At 42.4% G+C, this 17,043-nt stretch overlaps 3 non-coding genes across 3 annotated transcripts; 2 read left to right on the top strand and 1 right to left on the bottom strand.

The window, feature by feature from the left end:
- The first annotated feature begins 4,162 nt into the window (after positions 1-4,162).
- TRNAR-CCU (transfer RNA arginine (anticodon CCU)) lies at positions 4,163-4,235 on the top strand. Its single transcript has one exon. It is a non-coding gene; the product is annotated as a tRNA-Arg (tRNA).
- Positions 4,236-8,985: 4,750 nt separating this feature from the next.
- On the top strand, positions 8,986-9,058 carry TRNAF-GAA (transfer RNA phenylalanine (anticodon GAA)). Its single transcript has one exon. It is a non-coding gene; the product is annotated as a tRNA-Phe (tRNA).
- Positions 9,059-12,841: 3,783 nt separating this feature from the next.
- TRNAL-CAG (transfer RNA leucine (anticodon CAG)) lies at positions 12,842-12,924 on the bottom strand. The gene has a single exon. It is a non-coding gene; the product is annotated as a tRNA-Leu (tRNA).
- Positions 12,925-17,043: the final 4,119 nt, after the last annotated feature.

Here is a 17,043-nt window from a genome sequence, read left to right on the forward strand (position 1 = left end):
ACGCCTCTTCAGGGACCGCGGACGTGGCAGCAGGGGTCGGGGCACTCGCGCTGGCAGGGGCATCACTGGACTCACCCATCGGTGGCAGCATCGGGGTCTGGCTTTTGGGTGTTGTGGTGTGGGCTTTGAGGGCCCCACACCGGCAGGTTTAGCAAGGAAAGGTGGATCTATCCCCGCTCCGGGATCTGCCGCCCGTTTGGGCCTGGTACTCCCTAGCAGTCTCCTTACTTCCCACTCTGTGCTCTCTCTTTAGCTGGAGACGGGTTTCGGGTAGCACTCCTAGGTGACCGTTCTCCCCCGTCGGTAGCCACTGCGCGGGCGCTGTCAGACTGCAACAGCCCCAGGGGTAGGGGTCAGCTCCTCTCGGAGCTCCCTGGACTCTGCACTGAACCGGCTCACTGCTCCTCCTCTCCTGTTCTTGCCTACGCCACCTAGCAACCAGGCTCTCTTACCACACCCCTTGAGAGGAGATGGAGGCTTTTGGCCCCCTCCACTATTCCAGTGAAGGTGAAGGCTTTTCCCCCTCCTGGGATCCCCAGGGGTCCTCTCATAGGTACATGTGTGAGACCTGATCACTATGCGCCTGTGTAGTCACACCTCGGTCAGCCTTCTGGATTACCTGTATTGTACTGTCCCCAGCATGGGTGCAGTACTCAGTGGTGCCTGACCAGGTCAGGGGCGCCACACCAGCACAGCGCCCGCAGCACAGCCCCCGCAGCCAGCACAGCTCCCACAGCACAGCCCCGACAGCCAGCACAGCGCCCGCAGCACAGCCCCCGCAGCCAGCACAGCGCCCACAGCACAGCCCCCACAGCCAGCACAGCGCCCGAAGCACAGCCCCCGCAGCCAGCACATCGCTCACAACACAGCCCCCACAGCCAGCACAGCGCCCGCAGTACAGCCCTCGCAGCCAGCACATCGCCCATTCTCCATCTCCCGGAAGTTGCATTCTTATTATAAGACACACTCCTCATTTTCCTCCCAAATTTTTTTCTCTTATAATCTGAAAAATACAGTATATATATATATAAAAAAAATGTGATAGCATATAAAAAAGGCCAGTTTTATGTGAGCCCGACAGCCGTACCTCCTATGTTTGGTCCCTATCTACTCTAATGCCTCTCTTTGGGTTAAAAAAATCTCCAATTTTTGAGTGGATAGGAATCGCCTAAAGAGGGCTTTACACGCTACGATTTCGCTACAGCGATCTCGTTGGGGTCACGGATTTTGCGCACATCCATCACGCACATCCGGCCGCTGTAGCGATATCGTTGTGTGTGACTCCTAGGAGCGATTTTGGATCGTTGCAAAAACGTCCAAAATCGCTCCTCGTTGACATGGGGGTCCGCTCCCAATTATCGATACTATCGCTTTCCCGTTGTTGTTCCTCGTCCCTGCGGCAGTGCACATCGCTGTGTGTGACCCCCGTAGGAACGAGGAACATCTTCTACCTGCTGCCGGCCATAATGCGGAAGGAAGGAGGTGGGCGGGATGTTCGTCCTGCTCATCTCCGCCCCTCTGCTTTCATTGGGCGGCCGCTCAGTGACGTCGCTGTGACGCCGAGCGGACCGCCCCCTTAGAAAGGAGGCGGTACGCCGGTCACAGCGACGTCGCTATGCAGGTAAGTATGTGTGACGCGGGTGTGCGATTTTGTGTGCGACGGGCAGCGATATGCCCGTTTCGCACAAACAATGGGGGCGGGTCGCATGCTAGCGTTATTGGGACAAATATCGAAGCGTGTAAAGCCACCCTCAGGCTGACGGGAAGGAGTGATCCATATTAATGCCATCATATATTGCTCAGATAATATAATTCCTTAGCACCCAAATAACTCCACCATATGGTGCTGAAATAATACCAATGAGGTAGACTTGCCACCTTTACTGGAATGCCCCAGCTATAGAAATAATATATTACTAATTTTTAAGCACATACAAAATCTTTCTCACATTGTTAGGATTGATGATGATGATGAACTTATAACAAAATGCCAAAAAATCAAGACAGTCTTGTCCCTGAAAATGATATATGTAGCTCCCAAGACTCCTTTTATTGTAGCTACAAAGGAGTTTGTCCTAGAAGAAAAGAATAATGAATTAAATAGTCCCAGAAAAGTTTAGAATCCAGCAGTAACAAGATTAAAGACAATGACTACAGTGACACCTACTGGTGGAATGAAAAAATGAAAAAGTAATGGCAGCGGTGGGATTCGAACCCACGCCTCCAGAGAGACTGGAGCCTAAATCCAGCGCCTTAGACCGCTCGGCCACGCTACCAGGTGACCTCTGTTTTAATTACATAGGAGATGTGCCAATATCTGCACGTGTATTTCTTATACCCCACATCCTTCATTCCAGATACCGTGGGATTTACCTATTAATTTAACCCCTTCAGTCACAGCCTTACCCTGCCTGACAATTTTTGGACAATTGTCAATCAAACTCACCTTTCACAAAACCTGAACTCATGGACTGTTAGGCTATGTGCCCACGCTGCGGATTTAGGCTATGTGCCCACGCTGCGGATTTACAGCGGATTTTGCGCGGATTTTGCCGCGGATTTGCCGCGGATTTCCCGAAAATCTACAGCAGCGGCACTTCCAAGCCATTTCAATGGCATTTTGGAAATGCTGTGTCCATGCTGCGGATTTTTCCGCTGCGGATTTGCCGCGGATTTTGATCCGGAAAATTCTGCAGCATGTCAATTGTTTGGTGCAGATTTGGTGCGGATTTTTGGTTTTGAATGGGGAAAAAAAAAAATCCGCATCAAAATCCGCGGCAATTCCGCGGCAAATCCGCGGCAAATCCGCGGGTGCGGATTTGCCGCGAAAGTCGCGGATTTTCAGGCAGAAAAATCCGCAGGGACATTCTACCGTGGACACATAGCCTTAGGCTATGTGTCCACGGGAGAATGTTGCTGCGGATTTTTCTGCATCAAAATCCGCACCAAATCCGCCGCGGAAAAATCCGCAGCATGGGCACAGCATTTCCAAAATGCCATAGAAATGGCTGGGAAGTGCCGCTGCTGCAGATTTTCGGGAAATCCGCGGCTTTTCCGCGAGAAATCCGCGGCAAAATCCGCGCATTTTCCGCAGCGTGGACACATAGCCTTTACTTATAGGTAACATAGGTTACTTTCACACATCAGTTTTCTGCATTCAGGCACAATCCTTTTTTTTCCTGATCCAAAGGATCCGGCAAAAAAATGTAAAACCGTATCCACCGGATCCGGTTTTTAACGGATCCGTTATGCCGGATGCGTACAAAACTGGATCCGTTGGATCCGTTTTGCATCCGTTTTTGCATCCGGTTTGTCCTTTTTTTTGAAGGATCAGCTTTTTTAATTAATTTGGTGCATGTGCAGTTTACAAAAACGGATCCGGAAGCCGCATCCATTTTTTACCGCATTGCGCCGGATCCGGCGTCCATAGGCTTTCATTGGAAAACACGCCGTACCGCGCCGGATCCGGCACGATGTGTTTTTTTTGCCGGACAAAAAAACGTTGCAAGACACGTTGCCTCCGGCCGCCGCTTTGATAAATTTTGCCGCATCCGGAAAAAAACGGATGCAACGCAAAGCCATCTGGTACAATCCGGTAATAATGCAAATCTATGGGGATAAAACGGATGCAGTACCGGATCCGTTTAACCCATTTTTTTCCGGATTGTACCTGATGGAAAAAAACTGATGTGTGAAAGTAGCCTTAGGCTTTGTGCACATGTTGCATTTCTGTCACATTTTTTTTTTTTGCGGTGTTTTTTTTCTTGCAGATTTTCACAAATAAAGGATATACTTATTCCAGCAAAAGTCTATGAGAATACTGAAGTATTGTGCACACGTTCAGGATTGTTTTTTCCTTGCAGATTTGGATGCAGAAAAAAAAAATCTGCAAAATGTCAATATTTTCAGTGTTTTTTCCCACATTTTCATCATTGAAAGCAATGAAAAAAAAAAGCATTAAAAAAAGGTCTCGATATAAAACAAAAAAATGCGGCTAAAAGACGTAAAAAAAATGTGCGGTTTTGCAGCAGCTTTTTTCCTGCCACAACTTGCAGATTTGATTGTAGATTGTCTGCAACCCAATCTGCAATGTGTGCACAAAGCCTACATGGAGGATTTTCCATTCTTGTAATCTGATAGCATGGAAGCTTACATGCAAGTTGCCCCAGTGGCCTAATGGATAAGGCACTGGCCTCCTAAGCCAGGGATTGTGGGTTCGAGTCCCATCTGGGGTGGTAGGAATATTTTTTTTTCACTTTGGAATTTTAGGTGCATAGGTCGCCCCGTGCTCCAGTCACACGAGTAAAATAAGAAAACTATATATTCACCATTGCACTTGTGTGACTTTTTCATTAGTGATGAGCTCAGGTGCTCGGTATTCGTAACCAGCGGTCGGACATTCGGACGGGCACGACTCAAACACCCGAGTATAATGGAAATCAATGGGGGACTCGGGTATTTTTTTGGAAAAAAAATGCTCAAGTCCCCCATTGACTTCCATGAAGGACCCCTTCACACATCCGTGTCTCCGGTACGTGTGACGTCCATTTTCACACGTACCGGAGACACTGGCACATGTAGACCCATTAAAATCAATGGGTTTGCGCATTTTCCCATGGACTGTGTGGTGCACACGCATGTCTGTGTGCTCCTCACGTAGATGTGTAGACCCGGACCACACGGACTGCACACTGATGTGACCCGTGTGACATCAGTGTGACACGCACCGGAGAAAACATGTCTCTGTGAAATAAAATTATTTTCTATACTCACCTTTCTCCACCATTGATGTCACTTGCTTCCAGGCCCGCTCATTATGCTCATGAATATTCACTGCACCTCAGACCGGAAGCAGCAGCAGCGCCGCACACAGCAGCACCATGGACAGGTAAGTATATAAGTTCATGCTGTCAATGTGCTATGTGAATGTGACACGGATAGCACACGCTCAACACGCACACACATATGCACCTACACCACGCACCGTGCAAAACACACGTTTTGTACGGATGTGTAAAAGAGGCCTAATCCAAACATCAACTGCTCTTAACGAGTACCGAACACCTGAGCATGGTAGTGCTCGCTCATCACTAATTATGTTACTATTGCAGCCCATTAGCAGCCTCTGATTGGCTGCAGTTTTTAGCAAGTATCAGGAGAGCCACTGGAATAGCGCCAGTGTGGAAGGAGAGTATAATTCAGAATATATTCAGACCAAATGAAGTATACAGTAGTGTGGAACAGCTGTCACTTACATGCAACAGTGTACTCCCTTATTATGTGCAGTGTCCTCCCTTATTATGTGCAGTGTCCTCCCTTATTATTTGCAGTGTCCTCCTTTATTATGTGCAGTGTCCTCCCTTATTATGTGTAGTGTCCTCCTTTATTATGTGCAGTGTCCTCCCTTATCAAGTGCAGTGTCCTCCCTTATTATGTGCAGTGTCCTCCCTTATTATGTGCAGTGTCCTCCCTTATTATGTGCAGTGTCCTCCTTTATTATGTGCAGTGTCCTTCTTTATTATGTGCAGTGTCCTCCCTTATTATGTGTAGTGTCCTCCCTTATTATGTGCAGTGTCCTCCTTGATTATGTGCAGTGTCCTCCCTTATTATGTGCAGTGTCCTCCCTTATTATGTGCAGTGTCCTTCTTTATTATGTGCAGTGTCCTCCCTTATTATGTGCAGTGTCCTCCCTTATTATGTGTAGTGTCCTCCCTTATTGTGTGCAGTGTCCTCCCTTATTATGTGCAGTGTCCTCCTTTATTATGTGCAGTGTCCTCCTTTATTATGTGCAGAGTCCTCCCTTATTATGTGCAGTGTCCTCCCTTATTACGTGCAGTGTCCTCCCTTATTATGTGCAGCGTCCTCCCTTATTATGTGCAGTGTCCTTCTTTATTATGTGCAGTGTCCTCCCTTATTATGTGCAGTGTCCTCCTTTATTATGTGCAGTGTCCTCCCTTATTATTTGCAGTGTCCTCCCTTATTATGTGCAGTGTCCTCCCTTATTATGTGCAGTGTCCTCCTTTATTATGTGCAGTGTCCTCCCTTATTATTTGCAGTGTCCTCCCTTATTATGTGCAGTGTCCTCCCTTATTATGTGCAGTGTCCTCCCTTATTATGTGCAGCGTCCTCCCTTATTATGTGCAGTGTCCTCCCTTATTATTTGCAGTGTCCTCCCTTATTATGTGCAGCGTCCTCCCTTATTATGTGCAGTGTCCTCCCTTATTATTTGCAGTGTCCTCCCTTATTATGTGCAGTGTCCTCCCTTATTATGTGCAGTGTCCTCCCTTATTATGTGCTCTGCTATTATTTATTCAGTAGAGATGCCTAGACACTTATGTTGAGTGCTGCTATTCTACAACTGTATAGAGAGGTGAATATAAGCTTTTCTAATGCTACTTGGCATACTTGGTCATTTAAGAAAGGATTGACCTACTAGTGGACAACCCCTTTAAGGTGCATTAACTCTGGCTGATTTTCCCAAGAACGCTCATTACCCGATTATTGTACAGGCTAAACAGCCTGACGATAACCCGACGAGCCGGTAATCACCAAATAGTCAAAATCCCTAAGGATGTAACTTGTTTTTGCAAAAGACTGCATTTTTTGGGGGAGAAGGCAGCAAGGTCAATGGGTGGTCAAAATGTTCAGGTTCTGTTTTTTTTCCAATGCATTGTTTGTTTGTTTTTTGCAGAAAATCCGCTTTAAGCTATGTTTGCACTGTGTTTTTTTTCTGCAGCCAAAACCTTCTCTCTTTGATAGTAAAAAAGGGTACTTCCAAAAAGCAGTTTTTGTTGCTTTTTTTGCTGTATTTTTGCAGTGTTTTTGGCTGCATTTTTGGGGTGTCATTTGTCTACAGTACGTTTCATTCACCACAAAAGCAACAAAAGTACAGCAAAAACACAGTGTTTGCGTTTTTTGCAGCGTTTTTGCACTTTCTCATTGCTTTCAATGGTGAAAAAACGCTGCTAAAACGCTGAAATAATTTCCATGCTGCTTCTTTCAAAAACGCAGCAGTTTGTCATTTCAGGGGAAAAAAAAGCGATTGTGTGCATGAGATTTCTGAAATATCATATGCTTTGCTGGTGCTGTAAAAAGCAGCTTTTAAAGGGAACCTGTCAGGTCCAATATGCACCCAGAACCACGAGCAGTTCTGGGTGCATATTGCTAATCCCTATAAAGATATTTAAAAAGTATTTCTAAAGATCTTTTATCATATGCTAATGAGTGAGGGGACTAGTCCAGTGGGCGTTGCTTCCCTTGCTAGTCGGCCCCATTAGCATGTTAGTAGATCCCTGTGGGTGTGCTATCATGCTAATGAATGCGCAGCGTCACAGGATGATCTCACTCACCTCTCCGCTGCCATCGCATCTGGGTCCTGATTTCGGCTCAGCGCGCATAATCCTGGATTTTAGGTCATGCGCACTACTTCAGTTTGAAGCCAAGACATGTACACCCAGCTTCATAGTGCGCATGATCCGGGGTCATGCGCACTGAGCTGAAATCCAGTGTCGGGCGGCGATGGCGGCAGAGAGGTGAGTGAGATCATTCTGTGACACTGCACATTTATTTGCATGTTAGCATACCCACAGGGGCCCACAGGGGTGTACTAACAAGGGGCCGACTAGCAAGGGAAGCAACGCCCAGGGGACTAGTCCCTGCTCTCATTAGCATACGATAAAAGATCTTTAGAAATACTTTTTCTAAGTCTATTTGCCCATGGGACTTTGTACCTGCGGATATATCCGCAGGTATGTCTGCAGGTTTCCCGCAGCTGCCTCCCGGAATCCGCAGCAATCCATAGCTGCGGTAAACTTGCGGACATTTGTGCGATTTACCTGCGGAAATCCCAGCCTCTATCTCCATAGTGGATGGCCGGGATTTCCGCAGGTAGTTCCGCAGAAATAATTGACATGCAGTTACGTGTGGCTGTGGGAAATCCGCAGCATATTCTGGAGCCGTACGTATCCGCAGCGTGGACACAGACACTCCCTATGTCCCATAGGATAACATGGGGAGTGTGTGTACTTGCATAAACCTGCGGATTTATCTGGAAAATCCAGAAAATCCGCAGCTAAATCCACAGGTTTAATCTCCTGTGTGCACATAGCCTCAAGATTCTCTTATCTATGCTACCAGATACAGGGACAGTTATAGGCTATGTGCGCACGCTGCGTTTTTTTGATGCTGCGTTTTTGTGCGTTTTTGGCCGATAAAAACGCACAAACACGCACCCGGGTCGAAAAAACGCGTGCGTTTTTACCGCGATTTGGTGCGTTTTTGGCTACGTTTTGCTGCGTTTTTGATCTCTGCGTTTTGCTGCGTTTTTCCAATGCACTGCATGGGCGGAAAACGCCGCGAAAAACGCACTGTGCGCACATAGCCATAGGCAGTTATAGGCAGGGATTAGCAATAGGCACCCAGAACGGCTCGTGGTTCGCAATGCATATTGCACCTGACAGGTTCCCTTTTAATATGCATAAAACTCAATGTGGGGTTTTTTTTTCCTATAGGATTCTATGGGAAGCCTAAAAAAATATTTCAAATGCAAAACCTCAATGTTTACACAATAAAAAAAGTATATAAAGAAACAACACATTGCTTCAATTAAGCACCAAAAATGATGCTTTAAAAAAAGGCTGCAAAAACAACCCCCAATTACATCAAATTGCTGTTTTGGTGCAGACACCTTCTGAAAAATATAACCCAGAAGTGAAAAAGTGGGAGCATATTCTTCTGGCTCTATAGCATAGTCTATAGCCCTCTGCGTGCATTGCTGCACAGGAAGCCAGGCTGTGGTTTGAACACATTAACGTATTTTGTTGAACTATTTGATGCATCTTCTTAAACAAATAGAGCATTTTCTGGAGCTGCCGGGCAAGGATCCTTACATGAATGAGGAATAGAGCAGAAGGGACTACAATGCTTCTATATCCCTCACACTGATGTCAGGAAGTAACAGGGACAGCTCCCGCACCCACCAGCACCGCCGAAATAGCTCAGTTGGGAGAGCGTTAGACTGAAGATCTAAAGGTCCCTGGTTCGATCCCGGGTTTCGGCAGTTGTTTTTAACCACTTGTTTTCCACCATGCATAATTTATCTGTGTCCTATGTCTGGAGGTTTTCATAGGATTATCTGGCTACTTTTTAAGTTTGGCCAAAATTAGGCATACCCAAATATACATACACATACAGACATATAAACACATACACATATATCAGTAGCATATACATATACACATAAGTAAAATACGCATACATATATACATATGTAGCATACAGACATACACACACATCAGTAACAAACATATATACACATATGTGTAGAATATATACATCCACATGAGTAGCATACCCACATATGTAGCATACATACATACACACACATCAAAGGCATACATACACACATATGTAACATAAATACACATCAATAGCATACATACACACATATGTAGCATACATACACATCAGTAGCATACATAGACACATATGTAACATAAATACACATCAGTAGCATACATACACACATATGTAGCATACATACACATCAGTAGCATACATACACACATATGTAGCATACATACACATCAGTAGCATACATACACACATATGTAACATACATACACATCAGTAGCATACATACACACATATGTAGCATACATACACATCAGTAGCATACATACACACATATGTAGCATACATACATACACATCAGTAGCATACATACACACATATGTAGCATACATAGACACATATGTAACATAAATACACATCAGTAGCATACATAGACACATATGTAGCATACATACACATCAGTAGCATAGATACACACATATGTAGCATACATACATACACATCAGTAGCATACATAGACACATATGTAGCATACATACACATCAATAGCATACATAGACACATATGTAACATAAATACACATCAGTAGCATACATACACACATATGTAACAAACATACACATCAGTAGCATACATACACACATATGTAACAAACATACACATCAGTAGCATACATACACACATATGTAGCATACATACATACACATCAAAGCATACATACACAAATATGTAGCATACATAGACACATATGTAACATAAATACACATCAGTAGCATACATAGACACATATGTAGCATACATACACATCAGTAGCATAGATACACACATATGTATCATACATACATACACATCAGTAGCATACATAGACACATATGTAGCATACATACATACACATCAGTAGCATACATACACACATATGTAGCATACATAGACACATATGTAACATAAATACACATCAGTAGCATACATAGACACATATGTAGCATACATACACATCAGTAGCATAGATACACACATATGTATCATACATACATACACATCAGTAGCATACATAGACACATATGTAGCATACATACACATCAGTAGCATACATAGACACATATGTAACATAAATACACATCAGTAGCATACATACACACATATGTAGCATACATACACATCAATAGCATACATAGACACATATGTAACATAAATACACATCAGTAGCATACATACACACATATGTAACATACATACACATCAGTAGCATACATACACACATATGTAGCATACATACACATCAGTAGCATACATAGACACATATGTAGCATACATACACATCAGTAGCATACATACACACATATGTAGCATACATACATACACATCAGTAGCATACATTCACACATGTAGCATACATACATACACATCAGTAGCATACATAGACACATATGTAACATAAATACACATCAGTAGCATACATACACACATATGTAACATACATACACATCAGTAGCATACATACACACATATGTAGCATACATACACATCAGTAGCATACATACACACATATGTAGCATACATAGACACATATGTAACATAAATACACATCAGTAGCATACATAGACACATATGTAGCATACATACACATCAGTAGCATAGATACACACATATGTAGCATACATACATACACATCAGTAGCATACATAGACACATATGTAGCATACATACACATCAATAGCATACATAGACACATATGTAACATAAATACACATCAGTAGCATACATACACACATATGTAACAAACATACACATCAGTAGCATACATACACACATATGTAACAAACATACACATCAGTAGCATACATACACACATATGTAGCATACATACATACACATCAAAGCATACATACACAAATATGTAGCATACATAGACACATATGTAACATAAATACACATCAGTAGCATACATAGACACATATGTAGCATACATACACATCAGTAGCATAGATACACACATATGTATCATACATACATACACATCAGTAGCATACATAGACACATATGTAGCATACATACATACACATCAGTAGCATACATACACACATATGTAGCATACATAGACACATATGTAACATAAATACACATCAGTAGCATACATAGACACATATGTAGCATACATACACATCAGTAGCATAGATACACACATATGTATCATACATACATACACATCAGTAGCATACATAGACACATATGTAGCATACATACACATCAGTAGCATACATAGACACATATGTAACATAAATACACATCAGTAGCATACATACACACATATGTAGCATACATACACATCAATAGCATACATAGACACATATGTAACATAAATACACATCAGTAGCATACATACACACATATGTAACATACATACACATCAGTAGCATACATACACACATATGTAGCATACATACACATCAGTAGCATACATAGACACATATGTAGCATACATACACATCAGTAGCATACATACACACATATGTAGCATACATACATACACATCAGTAGCATACATTCACACATGTAGCATACATACATACACATCAGTAGCATACATACACACATATGTAGCATACATACATACACATCAGTAGCATACATACACACATATGTAGCATACATACATACACATCAGTAGCATACATAGACACATATGTAACATAAATACACATCAGTAGCATACATACACACATATGTAGCATACATACACATAAGTAGCATACATAGACACATATGTAGCATACATACACATAAGTAGCATACATACACACATATGTAGCATACATACATACACATCAGTAGCATTCATACACACATATGTAGCATACATACATACACATCAGTAGCATTCATACACACATATGTAGCATTCATACATACACATCAGTAGCATACATACACACATATGTAGCATACATACATACACATCAGTAGCATTCATACACACATATGTAGCATACATACATACACATCAGTAGCATTCATACACACATATGTAGCATACATACATACACATCAGTAGCATACATACACATGTATCGCATGCATACACATCAGTAGCATACATACACACATCAATAGCATACATACATACATGTATCGCATACATACACATCAGTAGCATACATACACACATATGTAGCATACATACACACATATGTAACATACATACACATAAGTAGCATAGATACATATATAGCATACATAAATGCATCCTATACATAATATTTGTATTAAAAAAAAAATATATATCTATATACATACAATTAGGTACACACACACAGTATACATATAGATACATACATATATATGTATAAATGGACACATACATATATATGTATATATTGTTAATGTAAATAAATAGTTCATATAAAATAAAAAAATCTTTCCTTCAACTCGTTTGTAATACATTTATTTTCTCCTTTGACAAGAAAAAAAATAAAATACAAAAGTTTTACGCTGTCAGAAGTGGGATTCGAACCCACGCCTCCAGGGGAGACTGCGACCTGAACGCAGCGCCTTAGACCGCTCGGCCATCCTGACTGCCTGAGTGACACTGGGAACTATTTGTAAATGTTCTCACTCAGGAAGTGACAAGAAACGTCACAGTATTTGCTCAAGTTCTTTATGGTCTCATCCTGACCTACAGTTTATATCACATGGGACTTTTAGCTATAAAGTTGTGTAACTAGTGGCCACGCATGAGACAATGGGAGAGGGTTTTTTTATTATTATGATGAATGATTTGCTCTAGATTCCTCAAAAGACTGCACATATTTAGAAGGAAAAAAAAAACAACAAAAAAACCACAGAAAATGCGTCTGATGTGTTTTTTTCCTGCGTTTGGGGAAAAAAGAATCATTTTAGCACGAATTCACATTGTGCTTTCTTGCATTTTTTTCCACCTAAAAATGCAGTGGTGGAAGGAAACGCGCTGCCGACATTATGCACATTTTTTATTAAATGAGTAAAAAAAAAATAATGAAAAAATTAACATTTTAAAAAATGCACCTAAATTTAAAAACAGCAATGGAAAAAAGCACCATGTGAATGAGATGTTAGAAATATCATTTATTTTTCTACAAATGTGAACTGCATGGAAAAGCAATGCAGCAAGAATACTACATGTGAACATAGCCCAAAGTTACATTCACACAAAGCGTTTTTTATGTGCTTTGTTTTAAAAAAAAACCCCACAGGCTATGGCCTGAAAATTGCATTGGAAATTATCAGCATTTTGGTGATTTTTGTGCTGAGCCATTTTGATCTCATTAAGCCAGAAAACTGCAGTAAAAATGCTAAAAGAATCGGCATCCTGGTCAGAAAACACAAAGATAAAAAAAATAGTAGAAATGAAATTTGAGAAATATCGTTTATTTTGCTATTACTCAAAAATGTAGTAAAAAAAAGTACGCAATTTCTGTTCTCTGGATTCCTTGAGTAATCTGCCACAAAAGTTAGCCTAAAGCAGGAGTGAGGAACCTCCGGCCCGCGGACCATATGCGGCCCGCAATGACTTTTTCTGCGGCCCCCAGGAATCTGCTGGCAAGACGCGGCGTCCGACCCTTTAAATCCCCATGTGCGCTGCAAGGACGCACATTCAGCGTTCATTACTGAACGCTGGTCAGTGCCTATGTGCTCATGACTTACTTTGTGGGCGGGGTTAGCACTCTGCGCCCTGTCTGTTTGCCCGCTCCCCTATGCACCTCCCACTGTGTTGTGTCCTCCTTCTTCTGAAGCCTGTGTGCATGACACGTCCTACGACATTGAGGTCCTGCGCAGGCGCACTACAATACTTTGATCTGCCCTGCCTGTGTGAATGACGTAGTACGCATACAATAGGACATAACTACCCACTGTGAGCTCAAGGCAGAGACTGAGCCACAACGAGCGGTGACGTCACTCAGGTTAGTTACGGTCACAGCTGGAGGTTGCCACGGTCCTCCACCTGTGATCGCAGGTAACCTGACCCCAGGTGACCTCGATGAACTCTCACTGAGTTCACAGACCTGCATCTCCTGTGTTTTTTTGTCAAGAGATGCAGATTTGGTGCTGACATTTTTACACCATATTCCTGCACCCAATCTACACCTCATAGCAAAATAAATGCATCACTACCACATGTGGTATGATGAGGTAGTGATGCATTTTTTTTTATTTTTTTTTTGCTAGGAGGTGTAGATTGGGTGTAGGAATATGGTATAAAATATCAGCACCAAATTTGCATCTCTTGGCAAAACAACAGTTTTCTGCCAGGAGATCCAGGTCTGTGAATTCAGTGAGAGTTCTTTGAGGTCACCTTTGGTCAGGTTACCTGCGATCACAGGTGGAGAACCGTGGGAACCTCCCGCTGTGACCACAAATAACCTGAGTGACATCACCACTGATTACGCAGCTGATTCATTCTATGCCTGAACCTCACAGAGGGCAGTCATGTTCTATGGCATTCACTGTGACCTCACTGTGAGCTTCAGATGTAGCAGAGCTGAATTGTCGTGGGACATCGTGTGGATTACAACGGAAATGCAAAAGTTAATAAAGAAGTGAAAAGAGGGTGGGTTTTTTTGTATTTTATTCCGAACAAAGGATTTTTTTTTCGATGTTTGTGTTTATTTACCTTCACTTACAGATTAGTAATGAGGAAGTTGCATACACACCTCCAAGTACTAATTTAGGGCTTAGTAGCAGCTGTGAGCTAACATTAACCCCTTATAGTACCCAGATTGCCACTGCACCAGGGCAATTGGGAAGAGTTGGGTAAAGTGCCAGATCTGTCATATCTAATGGATGCATCATTCTTGGGTGGTTGCAGGTTGCTATTTGGCTGGGGCCTAATAACCATGGCATGATTAGTGAGTAGTGAGTATTGTGGGGAAAAACATGGTTGACGTGATAAATCCATGCCCACATTTAGTACCCCCTTTAGTCTTCAATGTAATGCGATAAAGATTATCATTCAAAAATATATTCCTGTCCTATTTCAGGATGATATAACGCGGAACATTTTGAATGATGTGTCAGATGTGTGGCAAAAAGAGGAAGATCTGTAGGTAATATGATCTCGCCTAGTTTGTTCAAATCTGGAAGTGACAACAATAAAACCTGGCTGTCTATTAAGGGGTTTCACAAATGTTTTGGGAAGAAGTGCAATGTGTGCAAACATGCAATAAAGGCAATTAAAATTGATGGCTGGCTGAATATTGTTTCATGAACTGTGACAGCACTCATGTTGTATATTGCATTTTATGCAGTAACAGCTCAGACAAATACATAGGTAGCAGGTAGATTAATAAGAGGATAGCTGAGCATATCTACAACATTAACAGCAAAAATAGCAATTACTCTGGAGTGAGTGGGCATTTCTTTGAACAACATAATGGCTTTTTGGACACATTGAAATTCTTTGGAGTGGAAAAGGTTGATGCTGCCATCAGGTGTGAATGAGGGAAACAAAACTAAAAGCTGTAAATGAGGCAAGCATATTGGATCGTTAAACTCGATACAAAACTCCCTAGAGGTATGAATAGTAGGAAGGACACAATGTTCATTTACTAATGCATCATTAATTGCATTAAATATGGTAGGCTTTGTAACATTTTTGTTGTATATATATATATATATATATATATATATATATATATGTGTGTATATATATATATATATATATATATATATATATATATATATACAGTATGTATTCTAGCTGTAGTACCCAGAGTTGCCTGGGATAGTAACTAAGTGTCTTTCTGTCTCTCCCTTTCTGCCTTACTGTCTCTATCTGTCTCTCTGTTTCTCTCTCTATCCATCTGTCTCTCTCTCTATATCTGTCTCTGTATCCGTCTGTCTCTCTCCCTGTCTGTCTCTCTAGCTCTCTGTTTCTCTCACTAGCCATCTGTCTCTCTCTCTCTCTAGATCCGTCTCTCTCCATCTATTTGTCTAAGTCTCTCTCTCTGCCTCTATCTCTATCACTCTTGGTCTCTCTCTCGGTCTGTCTCTCTCTATCCCTCTTGGACTCTCTCTGTCTGTCACTGTCTCTCTCCGTTGGTCTATCCCCCTTGGTCTCTCTCTGTCGCTGTCTCTCTGCCTGTCGTTGTCTCTCTCCGTTGGTCTATCCCCCGTGGTCTCTCTCTGTCGCTGTCTATCTCTGTCGCTGTCTCTCTTTCTGTCTCTATCCCACTTGGTCTCTCTCTCTGTTTGTAACTGTCTCTGTCTGTCTCTATCTCTCTTGGTCGCTCTCTCTGTCACTGTCTCTCTCTCTGTCTCTTTATCCCTCTTGGACTCTCTCTGTCTGTCGCTGTCTCTCTCTGTTGGTCTATCCCCCTTGGTCTCTCTGTCGCTGTCTCTCTGCCTGTCGCTGTCTCTCTGCCTGTCGCTGTCTCTCTGCCTGTCGCTGTCTCTCTGTCTGTCGCTGTCTCTCTGTCTGTCGCTGTCTCTCTGCCTGTCGCTGTCTCTTTGCCTGTCGCTGTCTCTCTGTCTGTCACTGTCTCTCTGTCTGTCTCTGTCTCTCTCAAATCAAATCGGTTTTATTGGCAGGACCAAAATACAATTAGTATTGCCAAAGCAAGAAAAAAAGTGTGAAAGGGGAGTGGGTTAGGGTTGTGGTGATGGGGTGTTGGGGCCACAATTTGGGGAATGGTGGTCCATTTGGAGGTCTTTAGTTCC

Source organism: Anomaloglossus baeobatrachus, chromosome 11 (genome assembly GCF_048569485.1).
Source record: "Anomaloglossus baeobatrachus isolate aAnoBae1 chromosome 11, aAnoBae1.hap1, whole genome shotgun sequence".
Lineage (NCBI taxonomy): Eukaryota > Metazoa > Chordata > Amphibia > Anura > Aromobatidae > Anomaloglossus > Anomaloglossus baeobatrachus.